At 39.7% G+C, this 27,760-nt stretch overlaps 1 long non-coding RNA gene across 1 annotated transcript in view; it reads right to left on the bottom strand.

Annotated features, from left to right (window-relative positions):
* The window catches only part of LOC125019194, an 84,911-nt gene that overhangs the window by 16,150 nt on the left and 41,001 nt on the right, over window positions 1-27,760 (bottom strand). The window contains exon 3 of the long non-coding RNA XR_007114042.1: window positions 4,715-4,827. This is a non-coding gene — a long non-coding RNA (uncharacterized LOC125019194). The remainder of the gene's footprint in view (window positions 1-4,714; window positions 4,828-27,760) is intronic.

The raw sequence follows: 27,760 nt of genomic DNA, 5'->3' as shown, positions 1-27,760 counted from the left end.
ACACTGATTTACTGATCGTCTGTGATCAAATGAAGAAAAAACACACAGCAAAACCACTCTTAACATTTAACACTGTCTGTTCAAAGCGCTGAAAACAACAACAAAAAGCATGTTTGCATGGCTGACAAACTGTGTAATTACAAGGCACACAAGCATACAGCCCTTCGTGGTAGTTTTCACTGTGCTCTGTTAAAAAATTTATATAATTTCCCTGCTGTGGCCTGGCTGCTCTGAGGCTCTGCATTTCACATTGTGTTTTTTAAGGCTCAAGATCAAGTTGCTGTTTTATTTTATTTATTTATTTATTTTGCTGTTGTTTTTTTTTTTATAATGCAGTCAATCAATGTATATCCTCCTAAATGACATGCAAATGTCCAAACTGGAATAAAACATGATTAACATAAAAAAAGAAAAAGAAATTAATCTCAAATTTATATTTTTTCCCCAGATTTCCAGATTTATATACGTTTATTTTAATCAGGGCTCCAGCGATGTGTCAGTGTAATCGGTGCAACATGACTTTAAGTGCGGAATACGTTTGTGGTTTGAGCAGTTTACATTCATCTGTAACAATGGCATCTGTCACGACAAGGAGCGCTAGAACTGATGCCGTATCTGAAAAAGCTCCGCCCCCAAACAACTAATCTGATCCTTAGAAGTGTCCAAACAGAAGTAAATGTTTTGTATGTTTGTAAAAATGAAACTGTGTACCGCAGCAGCACGCTGCTCATGAGAATCTCAAGCAGCCTGTGGCTTTCAGACCTCAAAACAATGAGATAGCAACTCAAGTATTCGGACTAATACACTGTTTTGTGTGATGGTTGGTTGGCGGTCAGTGCTCGAGTGTCATCGTTGTGTCATTTGTTGTTTTTCAGACAAAAAGACTCTTGAGAGCTGATGCTAGCGGCTAGTATGGCAGCGTGGCTTTTTAATTTTTTAAGCAGATTGATGTAGATTTATATTAAGTTAGTGCAAGCAACCACTTGCAGATAAATGATGCAGCTGCATTAAAGCTGATATAGTAAATATTACGTTTGCCAAGTAGGGCTTAACTGCTAAATAAATCTTTGTTTATACTAAGCTGCCTGTTTTAATAATGCAGTCAAAACAATTCAGATATTGATATACATTTTATTTAGTTATATACATTTATTTAATTCAGTATTTTCAACAAAAAAAATAAAAATAAATACATTGTTGGTTGCTGCCTTTGAGATCGGGGACACCACTGACAGCCTGGTCGTTTCCAGAGATTTTGCATTTCCTACAAAGAATTTATACACAGATTAAATATAGTCCACATAAATTGTTCTGGTGCCCCTTTCTTTCAGTATCACATTCTGCCAGAATGTTCCTGTGAAGATCTGATCTTTAACATCACTTACAGTATATCAGACCTGTTTTCCTCCATGTGGGTATATGGGTACTGCATTAGCTTTCATTATTACACAGGATAAGATGTTGCAATCCCTTCTGCCAAAACACATTTAGATGCCCAGTCCAACTGAAAAACTGACCGGCAGGCCAGCAGTTAGCTACCAACCAACAAGCAGACACCAGCTAACTAGCCTAGCCAACGGCAGTAGTTGGTGTACCGCACATTATTGGGGTTTTCAAGTGGGCACCTCCCTTCACCGGTGTTTTGTTGTGACAAGTTAGGCCCACGACACCTCAAGAAGGGTTTACCGTGAGTTCCAGCGTCCTGGAGTCACCCCAGGACCCAGCATTCAGTGGCTTTCAACCACCGAGAAATCAACTTAGCCCTTTTTATTGATATACACAAATCCTGGCTCGGGTAGGGGTGAGGGTGAGTGAGGGTGGCGGAAGGAGTACAAACCCTGGTTCACGTTCGAGGAATGGCTTATGAGTGTGCAGGACTGAACCACGACCCACACACCCAAACACAAAGTTAAACTACCAAACGGTCTTGCGGTTCGCCCTGTACATGCGGACCAAACCGCAAACTACTCAGTCAGCCTTACCTTTAGCTTACTCCCCAGCTAGCATGTTTCCTCCTTACCCACAGCCATTTACTTGCTCACTCTACTGCCAGGGACATACTGCTTACTGCGACCCTTTGGCTTTTCCCATGTATGCCCAGCTCGCTTAGGATTTTGCAACAAATCCACGGCAGTCCACATCCACTGGCTGCACGCGGGCCCTCCACCCTCACTGCTCAGCTTCTGCTGCCATCTCTGCATGTTTAGCTCTCTCGCACTTATTAGCCTCCTCACCTCTGTCTTCTCATGGGACAGATTATTAAAATACACTGAGTGATTTATGTTCCACTGTGCTCCTCTAATCTGTTCTTTCAGGCTGAGTCGGAGACCAGATTGAGAGTTGGGGCATTTACCACTAATTGTGATCAGCTCATGCACACATGCATGTACACTACCAGCGAAAAGCCAAATGAGAAAGTGTGTCCAAACTTTTGACTGGTAGTGTACGCGCACACACACACACAAAAAGCTGTCAAAACAAGTCAAGAAGGAGAGGCTCCTTTTCACGAGGGGGAAAATTAACATCTGCAATCTGTTTACAAAATTCACATTGTGAATTGTGGGGATTTGTTTTTTTTTTTTTTTTTTTTTTTTTTAGGACTGTAGGCTCTTAATCTCAAAATGTAAGTCATTTAGTTTTAGTGTGAAGACTTGGTTTAAGGTTAGGATGAGGCTGGCAGTGGTTATCGTTAGGGTCTAAAGTCTTCAGGAAGTGAATGCTTAGTCAGTCTAATGTCCTCTGAAGTGATGGAAACACAACTCTGTGTGTACATGTGCAAGCGTGTGAAGATGACTGGAAACAGTTATGCAGCACTTGCTGTCACGCACCCACACTGAAGAAAGTCAGCTAATTAAATTATGTTTTTGTCAAACCAAAGCTGCACAGGTCTGCATTCAATTTTCACTTTTTGAGTTAAAGAATTAAAACCACAGCGCTGACCAAGGCCTGGGCAACAGTCTCTGCAGCAGACTCTCTTTTGGCAAATATTTCTGAAACCCTTTTTCATTTCAATGTTTACATTAACCCCTTATCTCAGAGGCTAAAGCCACCCACACAGCTAAATGGACCAAGATATTGGACTCACAATTTGAGTATAATAGAAAGTTGAAGCAGGTAAGCAGCCCCTGGCTTCTGGATTGGCTTGCAAGAGGGCGGGAACAAGTTAACAAACACACTGATCAAAGACAGTTTTAAACATCATAAAACTGGATGCCCTGAGATGACTAGTGATTTAGTGTAAATAAAACTGATTTGAAAGACAATTTTAAATTGTTCATCTGGCAAACCACAGTGCACGATTGCATAGTCTGATACCCACGAAATAATAATAAAAAAAATCTACCCACAGTACTCACAGAAAAACATTAGCAGTGAAGTTCAGGGAGTTGCAGCACTGAGAAACCTTTAGTGACGGGAAGTGGGTGGGTAAAACTTAATTTTAACCCTGAGGCAACGACCGACATGAGGGTTTGATACAGCTGATTGAAATCCACCATGCTCAAAGCAGGTAAGAAGAGCTGGCTCGTCCATAAAAATATTCTCATGTTTGGAAACATTTGAGGTGGTAACCATACTAGAGGGTTACCTCACAACCAGAAACTACTAGAACACTCACTAACGGCCAACTGTCATCTACAAGTGATAGAGCTTTGCATTTCATATATTATACTTCACACTCAAATACCAATGACAAAAGGTGTAAACCTACTGAGGCTTGTTAGGTAACTCAGAATTTTAATGTGACATGTCTAGTCTGCTTACCGCCCTATTGGAGAAAAATGTAACATATGCATATATATGTAAATATATATATATTTCCTCTTTTTGTACTTTGTTGCCAGACTGTCTCTCTGTGAACGTGTAGCTCCGAAGCAGATCTTTACACGCGCACTGTAACACATGAGCTCCCATTTGCATTTTTACACGGACTGACGCCATGACACTTAGGCTATAGATCACTGAGACTTTGACGAATGGACGGACTCCAATTTAGCTAATTCATCTGGCCTGCTGCAGTTGCACTCACTGTCTGTCAGCCAGCATTAGTGAATCAACTGAGTGCATACAGTAAGTCAGCAGTATGGATTGTTTGTTTGCAAGATCAAGTTCAGGGGTTCTCCTGTGGTTTCTAATGTCTGTCGACTTTGATATTGCACACAGTGCTGAGAGGATTCAGGCCTTTTGCTTGGTGTGAGGAATGCATGTTTGTTACTGGAAGGTTATTCAAATCTCAGGTAAGTAGATACAACTAGGAGCAGGAACAGTTGCTTGTGATGTGACTCTTTTTGCGGGTCTAGACCGAGGCACACAGACCATCAGTCAATGTCTTTTTGAGCTTTGATGGAGGACTTTACCGTAAATGGCAGACAAACTGCAGGTTTTATTGATTTAAGCAAAGTTGAAATTATTTTGTTGTTTTACTAAAAAAAATAGTAACTAACAATGGGTGGAAAACCCCAGAAAGAGAACGTTTACAGAGCCGTGAGTTATTTACTCTGAGCTTTTGCAGTATAGTCTATAAACCACATTGCCGTTAAAACGGCTCCAAATGTTTGGACTCTGAATCTGACTTTGGTCTGAATTAACATGTAATCCATCTCACCGCACAGCAACAGTTAGGAATTATTATCAGATAAACATGGTTGATATCATCAACAAGGCACCGATCACACTGCAGTTCAGTAGAGTAGTTCAGAAAAGTGTAGACTCCTACCAGATGAGCTTTGCTGAGGTGGTTTCCCCACTGCTCGTCAGGATCGGTGAATGTGGTGGAAACCAGCCCGATAGTCCTGCGGTGAAACTGTCTCTCCATTCTGTGCCTTAGCCCTGCAAGAAGAAGAAGAAGAAATCCCCACTTAAACAATCGAGCTGGAAATACCACCTTTCAAAACAAGCCCCACAGTCACCTAGACTATAGTACATCATATAGAGTGCACACTTCAAATCAGAGGTAACTGGAGAAGTCATTTTAACAGTGTAACCATGTCCCAACTGTTTTACAATAGTTGTGGTAGAATCATTGCCATGACAGCTGATCTAATATCACACCCGTAACTGTTAATCAATCACAACACATCCTTTTAACCTTGTCTGGAGACAAACATGGTTTTATCTTTTGTCTAGCATTGGTGATAAACTGTAAAAGTGTGATTACACACCACTGTCAATCACAGTAGCCTACTGGTTATGAGTTATGAGCTTGATCTGCCTTGTTCAACAGCTACTACTACGTGACTACGTACAATTGTATAATTATTTCTGTGGCAGCCTGCCGTGCCTGATCAAATAAAATGTTGCCCAAAGTCTTTCTTTGATGTTATCGTATTCTTTGGTGCAATATGATATCACACTCCTTTCAGCTGACTCATAAACATCTCCGTATGAATGGTGCTACTTTTGTGTTGAGGTACACACATGCTCAGAACGCCGTTATTGAGAAATATCAGTTTCTGTGTGGAAAGAGCTACCATCAGTTCCTCATGTGACTGCTTCACCAATGATACACCTAAGGAAAAAAACAAACAAAAAAAAAAACACTGCAAATTTAATTTTCCCACGGCAAACTGAACCGCGCCCGTTTCTACTTGTGCACTAACTTGTGTTTTTATACAGATATCATGTTTCTCACATGTCAACCACTGAAAGATGCTGGATGACTGCACCTTGTTTCACAATTAAATGAAATCTTTTCGAAAGCATCAATATATACGACAACACCAAACCAAACTTTTCTGACAGAGTTTAGACATCATGGCAGACATCTTATTTTTACAGCTGAATAATATGCACAATAACTGCTGACAGCTCTAAATCAAATAAAACAACAACAACAACAACAACAAAAAAAACTATTCCTGAAAAAAACCCATGCACATACCAGGATCTGCACTATACCACTTTGTGTATACTCAAGTGTTTTGGTGGATACAGACAATCGCTTGGCAGAGGCAGAAGCTCACACTGTGTGCACAGTTGTCATAACAGGTGAGTGAGTGTTCTTGTCTCATTATGTGCATTTTCCAATCTTAAGTCATCAAATGCTCACTGGAGACTGGAGATCTAATGTTATTGGCAGCGTGCATCAGGTTTTGCATAATGAGCTAGCCGGACATTTTTGTCCTGAAGCTAACCTCCTGGACATACTGCCACTTTCTGGAAGGTACGAACGTCAAGAAGAACTCAGGAAAGCAGTCATCTTTATGCAGAACGCTGCTCTATCACCTGCACCCAGGAACTCCACTGCTTGGTTAGCAGTTAGTTGCTGTTGTCATTTGTTACACTTACTATGAAACTTGCGAATGAACAAACGAGTTGGGGCAAACATATTTTCATAATTTAGTCGGGTAATTCTGCATGCTCATAGTTCCTAATATTAGGGCACACTTGCCATCTTCTCTTGAGAAAGTCACTTTTTATCTATTAAACATTCAGGTTTGTGGTTTTTCACTGTATTTGCACAAGAGCTGAATCAGCCCTGAGAACTGCATTTTGCTAAAGTATTGTACATGCTATGAAATGTTATTATAAAATAATGTAAAGTTTAACAGAACGTCTTCTTGTAGGACATTAACAAACATTAACCCCCCTAATTTCACAGTTTGCAATAAAGCCTTGTGATTTATTTATTGTTTTCGCTCATGTGTCTCAGCCACTGTTCACGTGTGCCAGTGCATGGTTTGACACATGAAGCAATGTCTGAAAAGTCATCCCACACACATCAGGCAGATGCAAAGAGGCCTGTTATGTGTGGGCAGCATTTTGACTAAACATGAATCCTGTTTGTGTGCAAGAGGCAGAGGAGATGAAATCAAAAAGATCTGATGTGGGTGGTCAGCTTTTAATCTGCATCGTCTCTTATCTTTTCATTTTTAATGGATTCATTTAAATACCAGTGTTATTTATATCCTTCCATTCCTTTTCCTCTTCAGTCTCTGGCGTGCGCCTTGAATTTTGCGCTGGCTGCTGCACTGGCATGACATTCCCTCGAGGATTCACTGAAATACCCGTTAAGGGCTGTTGTTCACAGTCTGACTTTCTGTTAAATTCTATGCACAACAATGAACAGGATTTGAAAAAGGATGAAACCTGACAGCAAAGTAAACTTGATTTTTTTAGTCTCATGCTTCACCCCTCCTCCACTGCGTCTTCTCACGCTCCTGTGAACAGTCAGTCAGGTAATAAAACAACAATTCTCCCCGGAGGTCATTGTCTGCACCGGCACACGCTGTACACCATAGTTATTCTAATGAAGATCCATTTCAATACGCAACACTTGAATAGAAAAAAAAAACAAACATGAAGCCTGAGTCCTTACCCTGCACTTATTTTGTGAAAAGAAGACTGCAGAGTGAGTCAAGGATATTTGGTATTTTTGCAGACAAATCACACTGTGGACTCATGCGTGGCTCACATTTACAGATGCGCCGACAGTGTTTCCACAGTGCTGCAGGGCGACTCATGATTAGGGCAGAGGACAATGTAGGCTATTGTTCGGTGAAATAAGTAATCTCTTTAACTGACAAACACCTCTTAAATATTGTTTAGAAAATTTGAATAATGTCAACTTGCTTATCCATTTGGCAACATCTGGCTGTAGTTGATTTTGTTATTTTTTCCTAAAGCTTTCAAGACGCACATTTTCACTCAGTAGCGCGTGAAGCAGCTGATCTTATTTTTCATCTAGCTATAGTAAATGTTACATGAAAGATGTCATCAATCACTCATTGCCTGTAGTTTTTGTAAGATAATCACATAACTATATTCAAAAATTATTTTTTTTACTCAGTTCATTGCAGCAAGCAGGTAACTTGAAGCAACTGTAAATCTTCCACACCCACTCAACTGCATTTAACAGGCGTAGACACAGAAGATGACAAGCTGTGGTTTACCCTTAGCAGCTGCACATTGCAACCTTCTCCTGTCCAGTTCTCACAGAGCTGCAGGGTTCATCAACCCACCTACTCTGAACACAAGCACCTTAAATGTTGGCATTAAAGTTAGCATAGCAGCTAAGGACACACAGCAAGCACACAACTTTACTGTTAGCAGTTTCTTTTTGGAAACTTTAGCTCCTTCATGCCTTCATCAGTAAAAGAGCAATCTGATCCCTCCATTGTGTTCACATAAGGAGGATTTATAAAAGGAACAACCAACTGCGATGTTACCTAGTGTCACCCTCGTCTGGCCCAACAGACAATGTTGCACTGGAACACATAGTGAGGACTATTCACTAAGCTAATGGCCACATAGTACATATGTGTACTGCGTACTACTCTGCGTACCTGAAGGTGGCAGTAGTCTGCATCTCCAGTTCAAGGGAAACCAAAAAAGAAACTATTAGCTGGGATGCTAGGGACTTAGAAACAGCTACAAACTGTTGTACAGAGTTGTGCATGTTTACTCTTTCTAGATGCCATTTTGAAAATCGCTGTGCATCCGATTGTCCACCTTATAGGAAAATATAAAACTGAAGGAGCTTTCTGTGACGTTGTGCTCACTTCCGTTTCTCATCATGTGCTCTGGTTCTCGAAGCTGAGCGGCCAATCAGAGAGGGCCCACTTGTTCCTGTCTCTTGTTGAATTGTCTGAAAAGGCACCAACAGGGGTCCAACCAGCCCCAGCAGTGTGCAACAGAGCACCAAAACTAAAGCCACAGCTGTTGAGTCACACCCCAACACTGGAAAATGGCCAACAGTCATTATGGTATTTAAAGCCCTTAAACATACTAAACATTAGCATGATAGAATTTTACTTAAAGCAACGGTGCTTAAGTAAAACTCCCCAAAGATAACAGCATGGCTGCAGTTTTGCCAAGATGTTGCTACACTTCTGTCCTTCATGAACTACTGATGTAGAAAAACCTAATCTCATGTTTATGCTAGTAGAGCTTTCAACTTTTCATGACAACAAGATATGTCCACATATATTTTTAATTTTAACTTTTCGGATTGCACATATGGTGAATCTGCATGTTGGTAATTGCCACAGTAGATGCCTCTGGGCACACTTACAGGATGTCTGATATGACCTGGTTCACTAGCATCAGAGAAAATGTTTTGTATTGCTTTATGGGAAATTTCCTCAGGAAGCTGAGCATTATAGATGCTTAAATGCACTTACGTGTGAGATGCAAAGTAACACTGAAAAAGTGTTGTTCAAAACAAGACACGTGATGAAGAGGACACATCCTTTTCGACGGTAAACCGAGCCTGTGTGTTAGCAGAGGCCTCCTGTAAAAATAGCATACTGGCTGGTAAACAAAGCTTCAAAAAGGAAGTGAGAGGTTTAATATCAGTGAGTGGCTGAGGCGACGGCGCACAGGGAAAATCCAGAATATATATGTTTCAGTTTAAAGCGTATGATCAGCAGCAGCATATTTACATTTAGCTTTGCACGTCACTGGTTGTTTCTGTAATAGCAAAATGATTCCTAGAACTAAGATGTTACATGGAAACATGGAAGTTATCACCAGTATTCCTGGGAAGGGCTATCTTTCCTTGTGGCTGAAAACAGAGCAGTGTCTCTAACATCTAGATCAGAGGTCTTCAACATCTTTCAGGCCAAGGACCCCCAAACTGATAATAAAGTAGGGACCCCCTACCTACTATATGTGTTCTATATTAAACTTGGCCTGGTGCTATTATAAATATACATTATTATTATCATTATGCATTCATTATTAAGCTATCCCTTATCCCTTTACTAAAATATGTTGGATTCAGGTTAATGTGTATTTAATGATGGGGAAAATTTAAAACGACAACATCAACAACAACAACAAAAAAACAACACAAAAAATGTCTAATCAACCAAAGATTTTGCGACCCCCCTGCAGTGCATCGGCGGAACCACTGACCGATGATCTACACTGATAATGCCTTTGTTTACGCCTTGACTCTGTGTCTGTAGGTGTGCTTTGAACATTGTTATCCTGACTGAACTTTGGACTCGTGCAGCAAAGCCAAATTGAACACAGTACATTATACATCAGATAAGACGACCCGCAGCAGCGCAGTGTCATTTTTCTGTGACTCAAAAACCATCACAAATCATTGTTAAAAAATAACTTCTTATGTTATCAATTTGAATTTGTTGGTAAAAGCAAAGTTAGTTATACCCCCTACACCCACAAAGGTCTCCAAGACAAAAGCACAACCTCCCAGTGTTCAGCCACACTTTGAATACTGTCAATATCACAAACCATTGTGAATTACAGTCATTCAAAAACTGCAAGGTTTAATGTGTTGTTGACAACACGTCCGGTTCTAAAGGGTTAAGAATGAGTAAACACTGGTGCTTTGTCATGATGGTTACAATGATGAAAAAAAAAAGTTAGGGAAATGTCTAAAACAAAGCAAACCATTTCTGATACATCCATTCACTCTGGCTTCCTCTCTACACAAGAATCAAACACAATGTCATCTCCTGTCATAACTTCAATGGCAGCAAGAATAATGTTTTAGGGTATTTGCTGATTTTACAAGCCAGTGCATAAAATCCAAGTGGTCCCTTAACAATAAGATTTTGTCTTGTACTTGTTCACATGAGAATATAATTTTTGCAAGTGCGTGTACTCAATGAACTGATATCTCAGTTTTGCAAAACACCAAAGTGGTGCTATTATCTTTAATAAGTGTGATTGCTTAATGAAACTGCCTCTTATTCCCACACTCGATCAGCCACAAAAATAAACAAAGCTGTGTTCATAAGACATCCTGACAGAAGTCAAATGCAGAAGTAAACAAAGTATCTCACAGTATTTCCTTAAACAGTGACAACACTATTTATACAACTGTATCTACTATTTGTGCATTCAAGCATGTGGGATACTCACTGTGACTTTTTTGTTCATTTCAGATACTGCGTCTAGATATATGTTCCATTTACACAATTTTGTCACTATCGTCACTATGTATCGTTTCAGCTCAGCTCAGCACTGTTAATCAAGACAACAACACTGTGTGTGGACCAGGATGTTAGCACGCATAGCAAAGTAGACCGGACAGAATTATCATGTGAAACATATACTGTGAACCATATTTCTCCTCTCCACTGAGAGAGAGAACACTTACACTAGCACTGTCAACGTCTGTATGATCTGTGTCTACAGTGCTTCAGTGCTTCTCAACAAGGAAAAGACTAATGGCTCTTTTTCTCTGTAGCACAATAAACTTTTCTTAGACATTGAGTAGATTGTATTTCCTTCTTCCTAACCCTCTGAGATGGTTAATCCACACAACCCAAGTTACATTTGTACATTTGTTTATACAACAGACCCTAGAACATACCATAGGTCTTCAACAGGGGGCCCATGACCCCTAGGGGTCCATGGAGGTACTGCAAGGGAGGGGAGGGGGTGTCACGAAATCTTTGGTTGATTAGACATTTTTATATATATTTTTTTTTTTATTTTCCCCCACAGAGTTATATTTCTTTAAATATATATTAACATGAATCCAACATATTTTAGTAAAGGGATAAACAGAGGCCGAAGACCGTTTCACATTGAGCTCCACACTATACCTGTCCTAGCTTCCTGTACACAGTAGGCTCCGCCCCTATCGCTGCTGAGTCAGTCAAGAAGCCGCATGTTACACACTGACTCTGTCAGGATCAATGTAATCAGCCAAGAGTCTATTCAGTCCCCAGATCAAATCCAGATACACTCTACAATATTTGCACGTACGAAATAAAAAATATTTAATCCAAAATTATGAGATGTATGTATATTTAAAAATGGCACTCAGCCAAGTTTAATATAAAACACATATAGTTGGTTCCCTACTAATCTCTCATCAGTTTGGTGATCCTTGGCCTGAAAAACATGGAAGCATGGGAATATAGACAGCAAATTTAAAACTGCACTATACACCAGGAAGAGTTACTTAGTTGTACAGAAACAGAGAGATTTACATAACATGGATTCACTTATGCAGCTTTACAGGAAAAGGATTGAATGTAACAGGTATTTTTAAATCCTGCACTACAGCTTAAATAAATGAAAAAGTAATAAATATGGTAATGTACAAGTTGAGTAAACTGTGGTGATAGTTATAGGAGCTGTTGGTGGGAGACAACAGCAGGAAAGTACAGGTAACTATTTCCACCTTCATATGTGACACTGCACAAAAAAAAGGAAGTACAGAAATTATTCTACACACTACCAGAGACCTAAGTTGTCCAAAAAACATTAATTAAAAAAAGATAATACCGGGAGTCCTGAAAGTTGTGCAATTTACAAACCACTATAAACCCTGTAGTGCATAACTGTTATATTATTGGGTCCCAAATTTGATAGAATCACAACAAATATAGATATTTTGGGAGGAGTATCAGTGAAGCAAGAGTCACAGCTCACATGGCTGTGAACAAAACCAACACAAACATGCTGTCTAATTAAGACAATGTGTGCATCTATGTGTGGTTTTCACCCAGTAACAGGTACCATATATCAGGCAGGATATGGTAAGGCTTTAGCATGTTTTACTTAAACACTTTCACACCTGCTATGTTTTTTCTTAAAAAAAGCTCCAAAATATTCACAACCTATTTTCTGAAACGCAGATAGCATTCTGCTGCAACAGACTAAACCAAACCCAAACACAGACATGATGGTACTGAGGTACATCTTCAAAACACCGCCCACACAAAGCTCTGACAAGCAATAAATATCAGTGTAGTCACCTAAAGGCAGTGCCACGACTAACAACTAGAAACTGTAAAACCGACTATGAGGCCTAACTTCTGACTGTAATATTGTCAGAAGAAGGGAGGTGAAATCTAGAGATGAAAATGTGATAAATAGTTGCATGGGTCGCTTGAATTTCAGTTTCAAGAGGCTGAATATGAGGGACGGCTCAAATATGACGTGACGGGTAACACTCGTTTGTGCATTTCATTATAGTTTTTGTTTTGTTTTACAAATGCCCCCAATATAGCAGAAAGAACAAATTAATTAATGAATTGATTCTGTTTAGAAAAATTGAAGTGACTGGAAGATCAGACGGTGTTTAATGTATCAACACAAGCTGCGGTGTTTTCCCCAGGATGCAAAGTACGGATGCTAGGAGACAGAGAGAACTGGAGCATGAATAAAACTCAGGCATATATGGTGCAGTCAGCTCACAGGTGACTGGCTCTGGTGTATTTTTTCATCTCTGTACTTTTTTTTTTATCCATAGTTTTCCTGCTGCAGTCAGTCCAGACTTAGTAAGTTGACGCCGCGTAATGTTAACGAATCAAAGCTCCTGCTAGAGTTAGGAAACAGAAAGGATATTAAAGTCAGCCAGTCGTTTTTAGACTGCATGACCACGTCTTTCTGGGAGGTAAAAGATGAAATCATCTGGCATATATGAAAAGCTGAAACATCACTGTCAGTTTTGTGTCATACAGTGCAGAGAACACACGGTCCAAAAATAAAAACACCATTTTAATGGTTGTTGACGCCGACATTATCACCTCCCAGTCGTGTGTTTGAGTGTCTGACTAAGTATTGAAGTGGTGACCTCTCTGTGTGAGGCATCACACAGTCAAGTTTGGTTTTTGAGTTGTTGCCATAAAGAGGGCCGATCCAAACAGCAACTTAAAGTAACATTTTAAAAGCCTAAATGGGATTTTGATACGGCGCCGGTTAAAGTTAAAAACAAGCCTGTGCGTTTTAGTTCCCGAGAAGCTGATTTCTGCCAGTGAGGCCTTAGCTGGACGTCAGCATCTGTGTTGAGTTAGCGTTACGGCGAGTCTTTTCGTGCACCGGTGACGTGGATTATCCTAAATAAAGCATGAAATCTTGTCATATGCCTCAAACGATGACAAACAGTTTTGGATTTGAATGTGTAAATGTCAGCCGGGACAGATGATGAGCAGAAAGAAGAGGGAACAAAGGCTTTCACACGTCCATGTGCATGCAAATAAATACACACACAGTGCTGCACACACACGCCGTAGTGCGCAATAGCACTTAGCATGCACTGCTAAATACATTATATGCTGTGTAACTGTTGCAAACTACTTCAAACTTACATGTCAGGGCTTGTTAATATGTGTATGTTTTGTGGTCATAAATTCACAGATTAATTGTTGTCAAATGACTCTAGGCAAATAACCCAAAGCTAATATAAAAAATAACAGGAGTCCAAAACAGTCCACTGTTAGCAAAAAAGAAGACTGCATGAGTGCCACACTACTCAATCTTCAAACCCCGTGAACTTTATTGTGTGCATTGTGTTCCACTAAATTGTCGCTAACCTCTTTCAGAAATATATACCACAACACAAACACTACAGAGCCACCTAACACCGAGAAATCAACACACACGCACGTAATAATGACCACAACAATAACAATAAATAATAATACGTTAACGCACATATTTTATACACAAATGGATGAGGACGAATAGCTCATTAAACACACACACACCCTGTACGAACACATGCAAACAGATTCTGTGTTTACTTCTGTACGACTGCCAAAATTCACATGAACAGAAACCCACACGCCCACAAATAAATGTAAACATTCATAAACACATACACAACTAGACATGTGCTACAGAATGTTCACACATATTCAACACAAACTGCCCAAAATCTGTACACACATGCACCGAGCTGCACACACCCTGTAAAGATGAATACAACTCTCACAACATCTCACTGTCACACATATTCATATGTCTGTAAAATACTCGCACGTACTGTACGGCTCAACCTGCGCTATTAGTACAGTGTCGTGACACACGTGTCTGTTTATGGACCACTGCTGCACTATACATATGAATTAACAGTACTTTATTTGCACGCCAAGCAAGAACATCAGTACACAATCACAAAACAGCAGACAGATTGTCTCACAAGTACATTTGCAATGTAAACACGTGTGTGATGTGCGACGAAACGTGCTATACAATGTGTGCACTAAATGCAGACTGCGAGACGTGGATCAGTGCACACACACGGATACAATCGAGACACACACTTACTCACACTATACAAATAAACAAACATAAATATACTACTGGATATAGCCAGAGAAATGCACTCAAAATTATACACACACACACACACACACGTATACATACAACCAGACACACACAGAGCACAATTATGTGTAAAATAAGCACCTACAAGAAAAATGTACACACACACAAACTGTGTGGACAAATAAATGTTGTAATGTGCAGAAATAAACACAATTAAACACACTCATAATATTATATAAATAGTCAGAATAAAAGTGCATATACATTCACACACCTAGTGGTGTATTAGTATTGGTTAAAAAAAAAGAATTTAAAAAACGTACTACACATCACACATGCGAACAGACACACAGGCTAAAAATGAATATGAAAAAAACACAATAAGCAACAAAAACAAATCTAGTACACAAACTGCTACTAGGACCCAGAAACCATCAGTAACCAACCACAAATGCACACGTACACACAGATCTATGCAGACACACCGACAGCGGTGCAGTGTATGCATCACACTCTGGTACACACCGGTCACACACACACCGATCGACACTCAGCTACCGACTGAGTCAAGCAGATCAATACACAAATGATAGCTGTGCAAACACACACACAGACGCACACCGATGCTGGCGTGGAGCAAGTTAGCGGGTGATTAGTCAAACAGCCGCTGATGGCAACAAACTGATGCCACCCACGGACTCTGAGCACGCAACACAGTCTGTCTGAAACCATAAACATGTTTATATTTACTTATTGTCTCCTTTTAGACCAGGGAGACCGAACACACAGAACGTGACATTTAATATTTTCAGCCGGAAAATAGCTGTGTGACAATTTTCAGAACAGCTTAAGAATGATTAGGGCAATAAATAGGATTTAGAGGTTTGAGTCAGCAATGGGAACGAGTCATCAGCAGTCCCGTGTGACTGACAAGCCGACACAAATGACTTAAAATGTCCAATTGTTTCTACTGAATGACACAATTTAATTCACAAATAAGTTACAATCACAAGGGGGAAAATAAGTCAGGAATATTATGAAGCTAAATTTTAACAAACCCATACGCTGGTGACTCAAATGCTACTAAACATTTTGCATTTGAGTCATCAGTAGAAGCAATTGAGGCAACACACATGCATTTACAGACCACACGTTTCTCAACACAACACCCAAACTCATGAATTAAAAATGTATCTGCAGTAATCACAGCTGGGTCATCAGTAAAACTAAATATCATGCTGCATCGTACGCACAGAGCCTGCTACGAGTTACTGTGAGTGTCATTTTGAAACTGCTCATCTCAGTCATAAACCAGAGGAGAGATTTGCAAACATGACACGAGACATGTGAGAGAGAGCGACGCAAAATTATGTACAAGCTCAGTTTGAAATAAATAAATGAAAATAAACCCGGTGAGTCAAAGTGTGTCTTTAGTCCAGATTTTTATTTTTTTTTTACTTTGCACTGTTGTCAACAATAAAGACACACAACAACCTGACAATATTCAGCCACACTCATTTCACTCGTTTTTTTCTTTTCCTCTTTTTTTTTTTTTTTTAAATCGTGAATTTGTTGTTGCTGAAAAGGTTAAAAGATTTTTTTTTTTTCCAGTCGAAACTTGAGTGGGTTGTCAGAAAAACCGAACATTTCACAAGGCAAATTTCCCCTGGTGTCTGGTAATATTATCACTCCAAAGCATCACGGTTTCAGAATGACTTATGGATTTATTTATAAGAAGAAAACAAGTCTGACACCGATCGATGCATAATACAGTCACGGGCTGGGCTCACATGTCAGTTTGACCAGTACACTTTGAAACTGACACACATATACAAGAAAGACTAATCAGGCACAGATAAATGTCACGTTAGTGTTTCAGTCTCTGCTTCACTTTCAATATGACCGATAATTTTATCGCTAAAAATTCTGTGAGTGGATTGTTTGTTGCTACCACAAACTATTATTAAAATGCCAGGGTGGAAGTAAACATTCTTACAGAAAATATCACTGCATCTACACCTTTTGTTTGTTAGTCATAGAAGAATGAAGATAGTACCCGAAAAAAGAAAATAACCGTTTGCAAACATTTAACACCACTCCACCCACAGCTCAAGGTTTTATATGTCACCTTTAAAGCATCATGGATCAAAGTAATTCTCATTCTGATTCAGAGTTTCACTATTACTGGTAGTTTTATTTATTAAAAAACACAAACCTAAAGCAAACTAACCACACTTTGTGCACAGGTCTAGAGTCAGATAATTACTTAGCATTCTTTTCTGCACCAGCATCAACAGTTTGGCTTTGTCTTTCACACTTAGCCACCCAGAGGAACATTCAGGGGCCTGCGACAAAATGGTAGCCAGCCTCCGACTACAATTTTCTAGCGTCATACAAAGACAGCGAACACGAAGTCAAATCAGTACTGAGGAGGACAATTTTTCCCCAGACAGCACAGACTGGGTTTGACTCAGTGGGACGTAAACAGCCGTAGCTGGAGACGATCGTCCCGTGACCTATTTTTACAAATAACAACTCGACAACATGACATAATCCAGCATGACTGTGTCACCTAAAAATATAAAGAAGAGACAGATCAGCTTTACTCGGCGTCTTTTACTATCAAAATTAGTCAGAGAGCAAAGGAGAAAATGTCGAGGCTGGGCTTTGATGCGATCAGCCGCGGCGTGCGTTTCAAAAAGTAAAAAGGAAGCTGAGAGATGAGACACTTGAAATACGCTTTTCCTCCTTCTCGGCGGCTGATATTTGAAAGTTGAAAGGAGGAAGAAAATGAAAGAAAAAAAAGCAACAAAGAAGCAGAAATGACAGAAAGGAGTGGCGAACAAAATACTGAGTTTCCATAAATAAACAAGTATTTAGAATTCTACATTTAAATAGAAAATAATAAAGGCAACAATTGTTCTTACTTTGATTCGGTTTAAAAATACAAGCTCAAATTTACTTCCTTTCATTTTTGAGCTGGGGGTATTTTAAAGGTAAAGTAAGAAGGCAAACAGAAAATAAAGGAAGCAGGAAGGAAAGTAAAAGTGTGAGTTTACTATTTGGAACAGGTAAAAATATACTGAAAAGAAATGTGGGAAACTTTTCGATGTGAAAAGGAGGTTTGTCTTGAATCTTGCATTATATCCTCTAGTCATAGTTTACATTTCACTATGAAGCAATAGTTTCTGCAGCGTGGGTTCAGTCTGAATCATGTCACCTTTAATGCCTCATCGATCAAAGTAGTTCTCTTTTTGAATCAGTTTCACTGCGAGCAGAGAAACAGAAAAAAGAACGGCGTCTCCCGTTTGTATTCCTCTAAATGTTTCAGAGAAAAGTGAAACAAAAAAAAAAAGGAGTATGAAAGAGGTTCAAAGAGCGATGGAGATAGAGAGAAAAGTAACAGAGACAGACATGTTGGTTAAATTGTGGTACGTGTAAACCTGCCTCTCAGTTGACAGAGCAGAGAAATGTGGGAGGCTGCAACAGACACAGAACAAAAGTCCCTGTGGAGATCTGTGGCCTAAAAACAGCGGTCTACATTTTGAAGTGAGATGTGAAACGACACCACCATCTGTTGAAAGTGTTGAACTAGGCCTCATACACCTCCGCACCAACTGAATCTGTTTCAAGGCAACTTCCCCCTTCATGAATATATAAATTACTTCTTCTGTGTGACACTTTGTTTTTCCACGTGAATCATATCCTCATATCTATTCATCCTATTAGTGCGTACAAGGTGATCAGATTGAGTCCTAGATCATATGGTGTTAAGGATATAATCAAGTGGTTTGAACTTTACTCATCGTGACTAATAACACAACCTGCTTGCCTGCAGCTGGTGTAAAATAAGACGTAGAAAGTTGAACTCGGAAAAACTACGTGGAGAAAGTGAATGAGTAACACTCTCCCCCGCCTCAAAAACGACTCGTATAATACCTGCGAGCAAGACGCTCAATCCCAATTCATGTGTTCTCTGTGGTCGCCCTGGGCAACCAACTATGGAGGGATGAAGGTGTAAATGAGTGTAAAGATGAATCTGGTGTGTGTGTGTTACTTCCTATTAGCTCCCTAGTGCACTTATGAATCATTTCAGTGAGTGTAAAAATTGATTTGCTGTACCATCCAGCTCAACATGTACCTTGGGCCTATAGCACATTTATTATGGTACATTTAGTGTGATGCTTTGTTCACTAACAATATTATGACTAATAAGGGTCCAAAGATCTTTCTCACTATGTAGAAAGCTATCAATAGGTTATTATAGGCATTATGTATGTGGATATGACTATTTAACAGCACCGTTTTACTGTGACCCCCTCTTAGGGTTCATAAAGAGGAACACACATGTAATAAAAGCTTTATAATTTAATATAATACAGTTGCGGAAAGATAAACTTGAATTATTTCACTTCATCTCTAATTCCTCCTTGGGACATATGCGAGGAGCAGGTGATTCCAACCAGGTTATAAATGACACTATATATAGTTGTATATTCGTTTGCATTTCCCTATGCATAAGCACTAATAAATGAATTGATAAGTGCTCTGTTCTATTAACGCCCTACGGTAAAGAGAAAAAAACTAAATGGAATTCAGCTTTCACTTACTTCATTCTTTACCCCTGGGTAATGAGAGTGATTTTAGTCATATCTGCAGCATACTTGCAGAGTTAGTGAGTGCAGGGTGTAATACTAATAATAAAACAAACAACAGTTACCACTAATGTACTTATTGCTTTCAGACTCCCACACCAAAATGACATTTAACTCGGTGCAGCTGTGCCGACGCATAGGGGACAGTCATCTAAAATGTCCTCCTTCACTTCCCCTCGCCACTCTGTAATTTGAGTCACCAACGGCAGGGTGGTCGGAGCGCAGCAGAGGCCTGAAAGACAAACGCCCTTGCACCTCAGCAGAACGTCAGCTACGATTGAGGTACTGAAAAAGTGAAGCCTAAATTACTGCCGGTAGATTTTGTTGTGCATTATTTCCATAGTCAGCGCTTTGTGTTGATTGTTCAGACGCTATTAATTCGCCCTTACAGATCACACATCAGGCAGCGTCACATTGTTTCATCGGAGATCCTTGACATCCTTTAAGACTTTCCTGAAGGGAAGTGAACTTAGGTTTAATAAACCACTACTGAGTGACCAAAGATGATTAATAAGTAAGAATTTCCAATGCATCGTGTGGGGATTTTTAGGGATGCTGACCTTTTTGGACATTCCAGTAATGTTTACATTACAGGAACCGGCTTGTAACGATTAGCTTTACCTACTCAGCCCTCACGATGCTTCCCAGCGACAAGCAATAATGGGAGACAAGACACAGAGGAAAATGTGTGCAGACCATGTGATGAGCACGATAAGCAATATCCTGCTTCGCTGCTGCCAGGAAATTTTTATGGATATGTTAAGCACATATGAGCATAATCATGCTACATACACAAAATAGATATTAATAGGTTTGATCAGAAGATTAAGGTCGAAGTGCTCAGATGTGATAGAGTAGGGGGATCAATGAGGGACCACTACACGAAAAGAAGCCAGTCAGATGTAATCCATCCTCAAGTCAGAGTCTGGTGTCAAGCTGGTCAGGCTAAAAACAAAACCTCCCTTTCCTCTCAGGGTGTTTTGATGATTTTAATTGCTACTAATGTAAACAGATTTCTGATCCGCTTGAAACACTAAAGAGGAGGAAAATGAACTTAAATTAAAGGCCTTGTGGAAGTTTTCCTTTCTCATCAAGATTCCTAAATTGCAGTTTCAATAATTAGTAGTTTGGCAGTCCTTAATCAATCGAAACTATTGAACACATGGTGCTGTGTAAATGTGATTTTCTTCCTTTTCCTTAAGTTATTAAAATAAACTATTCAGGGGGTTTTGGTAACGCTCAATTTCAACCCCTTCTCTACTGCCTTGATGAAGCCAGTGATTAAAGTCAAATATAGTATTAATACTTGTCTGTGCAACACAGATCTTGATCTGATCTTGGGGATGAAGTCTATTGTTTACACAACAGGAAAAACGGGAAACTGTAGCCTAACGTAAATGACACAGTCCCAAATTTAACTCAGGCCAAGATATTTGTGTTAGACAGGATGGGCTCCATTTCCAGACATTTAATAACTGGAGAAAAAAAGGGTCTTGTGGCTGTAAGTGGAAGCCTGCAGGCACCAGTTAGAATTCTCCTCTTTCGGTTAAAGGGCAGGAAATTCATTTGAAAGACAGGAAGGCTGTCCCTGAAATGAACATTTAGCTAACTGATCCGACCAATATTCAACTTTCATTCAGTGAAAAAAAATTAAGGTCTCACAGGACAGGCCAGTTTGGACCAAAACAAGAGAAAGAGAACGCGACAACCCTGCAGCAGGCGTGAACACTAAAGGCCATGGTTTCATCGTGGTAAACCTCTATTTGTTATTTTATCCGAGACCTAATTTTAGGGAATGACAAGCTGAGGGCGAGCAATGTAGCTCTTGACTATAATTTAAGCAACAAATTTAAATGTCGTGATCCATGATTGTACATTACATGAAAATGTGATACAATATAAAATAATCCAAGAGAAAACAAAACTACCTGTTGTTTCCAAGTGCAATGAAGCTTAAAGAATAGCGCACAACTGACTCCCACTCTCTTCCTATATGCAAAGTGTGAAGGATCCTGAAACAATAGGGCCTGTCTACTGACATGTCCTTAGCTGACTTATACACAATGTTTCTACATCAGAGGAGCTCGTGTGACCCATCATTTACTAGATCTGCCCTTATATCATTGACAGACGCAGCAATGCAGACAATCGCAAACTGAGCCAAATGCCCTTGGGTTGGAACAATATGCCATCTAAAGGCTTTGGGGACACTGCAGTGTCACAACACAAGCAAAATTCACCACTAACAGGAACTAACTGAACTAACCTCAAGTGTCCTAGAAATTACATTTTCTCACAACTTATTTGCACCAGAAAATCGGGGTTTCAGAACACATAGCAGAGAATTTCTATATCAGTAAAATATGTTGCAAACCTCAGTGTATGACTCAGTGCTTCAGCTATTGAATGGATGGCCAAAAGTTGTACAAAGCAGTCACGATCTTTAAAGGAACTTCGTCTCTAGCGTATACATGAAGTTGTCTTTTGTCACTGTGGAGATTCTCAGTCATCCGGGTCATTGTATACCTAAAAAGGCAAAGCTAAAACAAAGGCAACCACCCTCAAATCAGTCTCTACCACTTTTTAAAGGTCTAAATTGAGTTTTTGTTCCATATTTAAGTAACGTATTTGAGGTTTAGAAAAACACTAAGACATGCTAGCAGGTAACGTAATTTGAGCTAAATGCCAATATTAGCAGTTAGCAAGCATTTGCTAATATGAATTAGTTTTGCTGGTTAAGCAAGAGTAAGTAACACATCACTGCATCACTATACAATCAAATACGTCAAATATTTTGCTGAGCAGTTGTTTTGCAGTTGTTGCAGCCTCTTCATGGTTGTTGCAAGATTCAAACTTGTGACCTTTAATGTGGGTTCATGCGTGTTTTCATCAGACAGTAGACCCCACTAGGCTGTGTCCTTTATGGCAACCTACTCCCTGCACACAACAATGAGACTTGATGCAAAGTTACTGATGAAAAAAACATATACAGACTACTACATAATTTATGAAACAGGGAGTTCATAAACAGCCCCTCATTATTTCAAAGCTAATTAGCACCAAAGCTAACTAGTGTGTTAGCGTGGTCATGTTACCATTTGCCTCAAGGCACTTAGGCTATGTACAAAAGTACAGCGTTAGCAGCTGAGGAGTTGTGTTGACTAGCGCAATAAAGAGATAACAAGCTTGCCAGTTTATGTGAGGCCACCTCAGCACGTCTCCTCTATGGCACTCGACTCCATGCACAACAATGGGACACTGTGCAACTTTATCAGTGAAAATAACACCTACAAAATCTAAAAAAGAAACTAGACTTCAAGCTTGCCTTGGCCAAAACATGGTTGTTGCAAGATTCAGACGTAATTTGACTTCATGTGAGTTTTCATCACACTATATGGACAGCTCTAAGGATGTCATTGTTGCCAGATACAGTTAATGGTTTCCAGCCCAAAAGCTGCTCAAAAACTGCCAACACGCACACAAAACCACCTACTTTGGCCACCCAGATTGTTTACACTAGTGTAAATTACAATGCAGTCATAGCATGGAAATCACACTGCAGTAAACTGCTGCAGCCAGTCAGCACAACTACCCACATCTGGCTACTACGAAGCCATTTGATGACGCCGTGTCGTCCACTGGTAGGCAGAAGTAGCGCGCGCAAGTGGCACAAGTAGAGCACATTCAGTGAACTGACAAACGCACGTGGTCACACTGTCTTGGAAAGAGTAAATAACTGCATTGGTTTTATGTCAAATCAGCATTATACTGACTGGACCAGTGCAACATTGTTTTTACGTCAAAACTGCCTAAATGGGACTTAATTGGGATCTACTCTGCATACAAAGCAAAGGGACATTTTGCAAAGTTATCACTGAGAGTAACAATTATAAATACTTAGGAATATCTGTGAAATATAGATACAGTTGTTATTTCAATACTAATTAGCACCAAAGCAAATTAGCAAATGCTGACATGCTAAAGTATTCCATAAACACTATGAACTTCATAAATAAGTTCATAAATAAATAACCTGATGAACATCACCATGTTGGCATTGTCAGTGTGAGCATGTTAGTATGCTGATGTCAGTATTTAGCTCAAATTACACAAGCCAAAGAGTAAAAGTAAGTACAGCCTCAAAGACCAGCCATTTTTTTTTTTTTTTTTTTTTTTTTTTTTAAAGCTGCATCAGCTTTTAGAAAATGTTATTTAATAATTAAATAGTACATTTGGGAACAGACTATTTACAGTTTGGGGTTGAATAAATGTCTAGTTTATATGTAAAATATTTGGCAGTACACTTTAAGGTTGCATTATCCAAATCAGGGTTGTTGCTGTAATAAAACCTGTGACCTTTATTGCTGTTTTATGTGAGTGTTCATGACACACACATCACACCACTAGACCACTTTAGCATGTCTCCTTTATTTCACTCTACTCTTCATATGCAGCAATAGGACTTTGTACAAAGTTATCAGCGAAAGTAACATAACCGACGAAAGAGGGACAACAATAAATCCTCGCTAAACAAACCTTTCTCGTGTTTTAAAATGCTCCAGCCCTCAAACATGTTGGTGCATCTTTTAACAGAGAGAAATGCTGATTTTATCTGGGCAGGTGGGAGGCAAACAAACTATTTGGCTGTGCCCTTACAACTTAGCACTTTTTTTTTTCCTCCTCACAATGTGTGTGTCTGTTTATCAGCCTTTACATCACAGCGAGTTTGTGTGTCTGTGTGTGTTGGTGGCATGCAGACGTCTAGCTGTCCTGATGTGAAAGACTGCAGTCCTCCTACGGTCTAGGAGGCAAGGAAACCACAAGTGGGAAATGTCTCACGCACACAGATTCACACACAAACAAACAAGGGGCTAGAGTCTTGTTCACAAGACAGTTAACATGGTCTGTTCTAATAAAGAGCTTATCAAGTAATGGTTGTCCACAGTACAATAAGATAGTATAGTCTAGTGAGGTGCAGTATCCAGCTGAAAGCACCATAGAGTCAGTTTTTTGATATAATCTTACTGGAATGTTATGGAATGAAAATCTGACAAGGAGACAATTACAGGCAAAAATATCTAATCGGTTCACTTCTGTATGTGTTTATAGTCTTGCTGATAAAACTTTGCCTCTCATGAGCACCTGTAAAGCATCTTTCATGCCTCACATTATGCACCCTCCTTGAGAGAAGTTGCATATAATAATGAAGATGTAACTCTAATTTTAATTGGCCGTATTTCATATGACCTGCTGATTCCTCCCCACTCTTTACAACTACAAACAACATTGTAGCTCAGAGAAGCCATAGAACTGCCAATAATAATACTGCATTATGTGTGTTCTACTGAATCCATACAGCTTCCTCACACTACAGGTAAGTATTTGGTCGTTAACAGACATCAGACATATGAGTCTGTGATGGGCAACACCCACAGATGATGCAAACTAAACCCCAAGCACAAGTGACAAAACCTCTTCAAGAAGACTATACAAGTTCAGATGCCTTTGTTTCAGCTTCCCCTTTTTTTAGATAAATTATCAAATATAACTTTTTCTCCCACAGTAACATTTCATAATTGTTGTAAAGAGGTACTGCGTATTGCCCAGTAATTTGGCAATTCAAGTGTTATGAAATACTGGCAAGTCACTGTTTCAGCCATTGCACTGGGAACAGTGACTGTTTGATGGCTTTCCTTCAGTATGAGATCTGCACATTTACAGACAAAAGTCACATCTTGTGGTAGACGGGGAGGAAAATGACAAAGAATCAAAAGGAGGTTCACCACAAAACAAATTAGAGTCCCACTCAAACCCCTGAGCTGTGGCAATATTTTGAAGACTGCTAGTGATATGTAAATCCACTGGATTAATGCCGAGGCCGGCCAGGTGAGCAAGTTTCTTGCAGCTGTCCACCACCCGCTGGGAAGGTAAGAGTCGTTTTTACACAAAGCTTTTTTTGGAGGAAATGTAACCATGTGTTCAACTAAAATAACTGTAAGTAACAAGCCCGCAAGAGAAATGACTGTTGTCATGACAGTTTTCACTGTAGAAACATGTTCAGTGTGATAAGCTCTATGTGAAAGTGGTTGCCATGTCTTGACTGAACTGCCGCCCACCAAGACAGCAGTGGCTTTCTGAAAGAGATCTATTCAGAGTCCATCTGCACTTCACTTGAAATATAAACTGTCATGGGTGTGTGGTGGTTTTTCATTGGAATAATGGGGCAATTAAGTGTGCAAGCACTTTCAAACAAATGAGCCGAAAAAGATAACTCACTGACAAAATGACGGGGTTCGTCTTTTCTGGCAGGTTGTCGCTTTCCACTAGATTCCCAACAGACAATGGGTCACAGGCGACTCGAGACAGTCAAAATAATAAAAATGATGTAAAGTCAAACTTTCAGTGATGGCATCTTGGCAGCTGCTTCAGTTCTACTTTGTTTGCTCTTACCAGTTGGCAGCTTTCTCTGCAATTTAAATCAGTGCATCAATAAATCAAGATGGCAGGTCCAACTGAAATTAAACTGCATGGTTTTAGTGTGGCTACGGCAAACACATCTGGTTTGTATGTTTTATGTCCTGGTCTGAGTTTTGGAAGAAAAAAAAAAAAACATCGGTGTATGTAGCCAATTAAATGTCATCTGAAACGGAATTAGCCTAAAGCTATAACGGCAGACTGAGATACAACATGTGAAAGTGACGCAGGCGACAACAATCCACATTCACTTTCTACCCAGTGTCTCCTATAAATATGGACATGTCTCGCGTTGACCACAGATAAACATGAGCTATCGTCAGTTTGCAGGCTAGGTTAAATGTTAATGAGCAACTCATCTGAAAGCGCATTAAATAATGCAGTTTAATACAACGGCCCTGCAATAAGGAACAATATCAAATTCAATTTAAGCTGGAATAGTTTGAGAAGGAGAGATAAGAGGAACAGAAATATCATCCTTAGTCCTGAATGTAGGATTTACTGCAGGATCGTTGAGTTAGACCCTATTAGGTAAAAGGCCTCGGCAACATTGGTCAATGGCCAACTATGTCTGGACCAAAAGGTTGCACTTGAACACACCATGAACACTATAGACAGTCTGCTAGCACATTATGCTCTGCAACCAACCTGAAAAGAAATGACTCTTTATACCAATACGTGGTTGTAGTTTGTATTCATCATTCAAAAGAGGAAAATGGAAGAGAGCTCTACTGTGAGCTGGGAGGCTGTGGAGAGCTACAAAGCCTGCTTCTCCTGAGTCACACTGATCAGTTGGCCCATAGTTTATCCATTAAAGATGATCACGTCAATGTGAAAAATGACAGGAGCCTTCTGTGTGCAAAATTTGCACAGCCAATTGAAGTGATTCCTCTCTGTGACTTGTTCCGCCGCCTGAAAAGCCGCTGACACGGTTCTGACTAAATGCCAGTGACGCGGTGCAGACTACCAAAACAAGGGCCGCAGACTCTCAGGATGGCACGACACCAGAAAAACAGCCCATCATCAGCTTGATTTGGATCAGTCCAAATGTGCATTCCTTGATCTTCAGCACACTATTGAGTTTTCTTCGTCTAGTCTTGTCCTGTAGGGTCAGCTCGGGTTTGTGTACACTGTATCTGCTCCTATCTGTGTATGGAGATCAGCTGTCAGTCAAACCACTACACTGCCACGCCTAGGCAACAGCTTAGAAGCTAAAGAAATCACAAGGCTCCATTATGTCTAGCCTGTTGAAAAAGGGCTACACGGAGGAATAATAAATGCAGCGGAGGAGAACCAAACCTATTAGCCGCTTCCAGTACAGAGAAATTCGAGGTTAATGACAAAAAAAAATATCTGAAATGCAGATCATTACTACCTTGTAGGGTGCTACTCTTGCTTACATCACCCACGCTATTTCCTGTCTCACCTACCTGTTTCTACACAATGTGAGTATATTATAACAAGTAAAAAAAAAAAAGTAAAAAAAAAAAAGACTTCAGACTGACTTAAAACATTGACTAAAATTCTTTAAATGTTTCTGAGGCTGTACTATAAATTTGCACACAGGCAGGTTAACACATTAAACATTTACACAGTGGTTTTTGCACCTGATGAGATTTTGGTCATAACTGGTTTAGGATAGAAAATAATGG

Source organism: Mugil cephalus, chromosome 13, assembly GCF_022458985.1.
Source record: "Mugil cephalus isolate CIBA_MC_2020 chromosome 13, CIBA_Mcephalus_1.1, whole genome shotgun sequence".
Classification (NCBI taxonomy): Eukaryota; Metazoa; Chordata; class Actinopteri; order Mugiliformes; family Mugilidae; genus Mugil; species Mugil cephalus.
This window is presented reverse-complemented; position numbering and strand designations above follow the sequence as displayed.